This window comes from Engraulis encrasicolus, chromosome 23 (genome assembly GCF_034702125.1).
Source record: "Engraulis encrasicolus isolate BLACKSEA-1 chromosome 23, IST_EnEncr_1.0, whole genome shotgun sequence".
Lineage (NCBI taxonomy): Eukaryota > Metazoa > Chordata > Actinopteri > Clupeiformes > Engraulidae > Engraulis > Engraulis encrasicolus.
The window spans coordinates 2,701,267-2,706,266 of record NC_085879.1 but is presented as its reverse complement, the minus strand read 5'-3'; the positions used below and the strand labels follow the sequence as shown (position 1 = coordinate 2,706,266).

General features: G+C 43.7%; 1 protein-coding gene across 1 annotated transcript in view; it reads left to right on the top strand.

Annotated features, from left to right (window-relative positions):
- LOC134440579 (teneurin-1-like) overlaps positions 1-5,000 on the top strand; it is a 275,455-nt gene that overhangs the window by 120,978 nt on the left and 149,477 nt on the right. The gene's annotated exons all lie outside the window — the stretch shown is intronic.

Below are 5,000 nucleotides of genomic sequence, written 5' to 3'. Positions count from 1 at the left end.
ACATACTACAAAACTATCAGACCTTTCAAAGGGTTTTAAAAAATTACATTTAATCTCACACAATATTTTAGTTCATACTTTTTAATAAAACATCACTTGGAAGGGCTTAATACAGTGCAGATGTATCCTTTTTCCATGTTAGCCAATTATACCTTTATGCATCACCTTTAAATTCACACTTTAACAACCTCAGCCCTCACACTACAGATAGTGTAACATTGCAAACTACCGTAATTTATAGTGAACACATATTTAGCCTTAATGTGACACATCCATTCTCAGTTGAAGTTGGCTTTGGAGAGGTGAGAGTATGAGGAGAGGGGGCGGTAGGGAAGCGAGCGTAGGGCGATGGTGCGAAATATTAGGAGCTCGTCGAGGAAATCAGCAGAAATCGATGCAGACATTTTCCATGTTACTGGTAACCGCATAGGCATTTGTACTGAAGCGTGAACTTGTTAAAAATGAATAAGCAAAAATAACCCATGCCATTTTGAAGTAGGATTTGCTGATAAAATTAGTCGAATAAAAATGAAATTAAATTGTGAATTGCTCAGTTCTCATTATCTGTATTTTGTGACCATGCCCACAAGCAAAAAAAATATTTTTAAATAGTGTGAATAATAAGAAGCATGAAGTGGACTTGTGATAGATTCAATCAGCAATGATCAAAATCAGAAGTACTGCATTTTGAATGGCACTCAGTGGAAAAAATGGATTAGTCTGATATTACTGATTGTTCGTAGATTGCTGCGGATATCTAGATTAAATTAAGTACATGTGGTGGTGCCAACTGAATTTCCCTGAGAGAGGCAGAGTCCCTGCTCCAAAGAAAAGGGAGAAAGAGGTGATTGAAAAGAGATGGGGGATGAGAGGAGAGAAAAAGTGAACATAAAATGGTTGGCACAGAGAGACGAGGTGAAGAGAGGTAAAGAGTGGGAGAGGAACAGAGAGGACAGCTGGAAAGTGGGAGAGAAGTGGACTGGAGAGGAGAGCAAGAGTGGAGAAAGATGAGAGAGATGAGAGGAGAGGTAAAGGAGAGGGCAATAGGTAGAGGGCGGGAGGCCAGAGGTAGAGTGATTTAAAGAGGAGGAGAGGAAAGGTAAGCAGCAAGTGAAAAGGAGAGAGAGAAGGGAAGAGAGAGAGAGAGAGAGAGAGAGAGAGAGAGAGAGAGAGAGAGAGAGAGAGAGAGAGAGAGAGAGAGAGAGGAGAGAGAGAGAGAGAGAGAGAGAGAGAGAGAGAGAGAGAGAGAGAGAGAGAGAGAGAGAGAGAGAGAGAGAGAGAGAGAGAGAGAGAGAGAGAGAAGGTAGGATAAGTGATTAGGGGAGAAGAGATTGAGAGGATAGTTCAGCAGACATGAACCAAAGAGCTAAATACTGACAGTGATGATGAGAGACTAGGGATGGAGGGAGTGAGGGTTCAAGGATAAGGATGGGGGAAAGGGATAGGAGGAAGACTCTAGGTGAGGAGGTGAGAGGACAGGCAGAGGACAGGAAGGGAGACACTAAATGAGGAAGTGAAAAAGATAAAGCCACTGTTCAGACAGAAGCCACTTTGTTTTTAGTCAGACTGTCTGACACAAACTTGCATTTTTCACACTTTGCCAATTGTCAATGTTTAAAGCTGATATCCACGTACACATATTAAATACCTCAAGTGTACTGCACATTATCTACAAGGATATGAGCAGTGTGATAGGTTGGCAGATATAGGCACAGAAAGGACGTGTTATCAGTAGCATATTCCCTATGCCGCACAATCCAGTATGTACAGTACATGTGGAATATATCATTTTTTTATATATACACACATATTGGGAAAGTAATCTCATCGCCCCCTGCTGGCAACGTTCCAACCCCCTGCATCAAATGAATGGGTTTTATCTTTGAAAAATTATATCTCGGCCCTGACGATGAAGTAGGAGTAGTGGCAGTCATATTGATTATTATTTACACCCCTAATACATACTGTACTTAACATAAATGCATGTGTGTGTACATGCATACATACAGTACTTACAGTACATACATAGAGTACGGGTATCAATACATATTGTATACAACACGTTTGAAGAGGAGAAGGAATACAGGAAGACAGCTGAAAGAATACAAGTGGACAAGAGAAAAGGATGGGAGAGGGAGGGCAGGATACTAGTCTGTGTGACGAGCCCAGAGTGAGGAGAAAAGAGAGGGCAGACGTCAAGACAAGAGAATGAGAGGAGGAAGACGGGCAGACTATAGAGTGAAAGGCTCTGTTGATCCAGTTGGCACACTTCCACAGTGGAGTAAAACCCTGATGTCTAGTCATTCGGGAGGGAAAGCCTCGGGCATCTTTGCCTCAGTGTCTGAAAGCTGGTCCCCGGGACATGCCCCAAACGGCGTTGGTTTGGTTCCTGACTATGCCGGGGCCAAATGGGGTTGAGCAAGACCAGAGAAATAATTATACTCATAAAAGAAACAGACTGGTAGGATTATTACCGTTTGCCTTGCAGTGAAAAATGAGTTTTACATTATTGCAGGGAAAAAGAGAAAAGTTTGTAATAGAAAAGAGTAAAGACACTTTCTCACTTTTTCATATTTTTTTGTAACAATTTATTTATTTTCCATGCACAGCACTTGCACAGCTATTGTAGCGTACTGTGAGGAGGACTGCATGTCTGCAGGTCTCCATGAAAATAGAGGGCTTAGCCAATTACTCTCTCCCTGCTCTATGGAACTGAGATATTCACCACCATGAACTGATTGGCTGCCCATATCTCTTCCCAGCTACAGAAGGCCTACTGTATGCCTCCTGTTGATCATCATATGCATGATCACATCCCTCTCTCTTTGGATTAAACTTCAAGATTTAGATGGCAACAGTTGAAACTTTCTGTCTGTGAAAGGACCAACAGGGATTCCATATTTACAGGAGAAATGTATAGTTTTACTGGAATTAAAAAGTGAGGTAATTCATTAAGTTTCGTGTTTTTTTTCTGATGTTGCAAAGATCTTAGTGAGTTTGGTGATGATGAAACATCAGCTAAGTTCCTGCAGTGGCTGCTACAACAGTAGCTGATGCAAGTGCTGCTACAAAATACTGTATTCAAATGTCTACTGAAATGTTTCTCATGTTTAGCAGCACGCCCCCAGGCCACCATTTTGCACACACATAAACAATTCCTCCTACACGCATGTAGGCCTATGTATGTTCAAGTGCATACGACAGTAGGCCTACCAACACACACATTCAGCCATGTGCATGCGTACGGACGGCGAACGCGCACGCACGCACGCACGCACGCACACACACACACACACACACACACACACACACACACACACACACACACACACACACACACACACACACACACACACACACACACACACACACACACACACACACACAGACACACACACACACACACAGCCTTCCCGCTTGCCCACAGGGCAACCCCTTATCTAGCAATAGCATGAAGAAGAGTTATGGGTAGTGGCATCAACATGGTTAGTGTGTGTGTGTGTGTGTGTGTGTGTGTGTGTGTGTGTGTGTGTGTGTGTGTGTGTGTGTGTGTGTGTGTGTGTGTGTGTGTGTGTGTGTGTGTGTGTGTGTGTGTGTGTGTGTGTGTGTGTGTGTGTGTGTGTGTGTGTGTGTGTGTGTGTGTGTGTTGTGTGTGTGTGTGTGTGTGCGCGCGCTCCTCAACATGGTTAGTGTGTGTGTGCGTGTGTGTGTGTGTGTGTGTGTGTGTGTGTGTGTGTGTGTGTGTGTGTGTGTGTGTGTGTGTGTGTGTGTGTCTGTGCGCGCGCGCGCGCACGTTCCTCTGTATGTGTGGGCCACCTCATCACAGCAGACTATCGGGCCATGTTGTTCATAGGCCCCTTGGCAGTACTGTAATTCTCTATCCATCTCCTCTGGCGTGATGGAAGGGCCAGCCCCTCGCCTTGCTCTCGCCTTGCTTTCGCCTTGCGGAACCTCACACTGTCTGTATGCACAAGGCCAGGCTGCAGGTCATCCAGTTTATCCTCTAGCTGTAGTATCGCTGGTCAATGACTTAATAATAAGAAAAAATCCCTTTAAACTCCTTTTTGCTTAAATCTGTCTTTCACATATCCATATTATGATAAACTTATACACCACACCCAAACTACTTCAATTGTTTTGGGCACAGCTCATAGCATTTGGCATATGAAAAAATCATCAATGACGAACTATACAATCCCAATATACTACTGTATATTTCCAGCTTTCACAAAGCCAACTGACTGGCAGCTAAACATTGCACAGCTCCATGGGCGTAATTTTAGGGGGGGATGGTGGGGACATGTCCATACCACTTTTGAGATAAACATAGCTTGTCCCCACCACTTTTTCACAAATACAATACAAAAACAGCATATCCGGACAATTTGCCATTAAAATGTCCCCACCACTTTTCGAGCCAAACCTACACCTCTGCACAGCTCCTTCACCCTGCACAGAACAGTACAGAGTGATATTGTACTTGTTAAAGGATCTGACTTCATGGGTTGACTACGCGTGTCTATGGCAACACGTGTTAATTTCCTGGTGTTGTTCTGTTAAAGCGATGGACTCTGTAGTGTCTATTAAAGTCGTGCGCTAAGCGGGCTATTCTACTTGGACGCGAGCCTAGAGTCGCTCTTTAAAGAATACTGCTATCGATCTGGTCCGCGCTCGCCTGGCTGCCGTTAACAATGGGACATCACCCAGGTGGGCGTTAAAAAACACGACCAGATGTTTACCATGCGGGAGTAGAAACCGAACATGCACACCCACACACACTTGTGTACACACACAAACATTCACACACACATACACATACACATACACATACACATACACATACACATACACATACACATACACATACACATACACATACACATACACACACACACACACACACACACCAAACCAAGGGAGGAATATATTAATATTTCGTGTAAATAAGCGGCAAATGGTTTTGGAAAGTGTGACTGGTATACCAACAGATGAAATCGGTG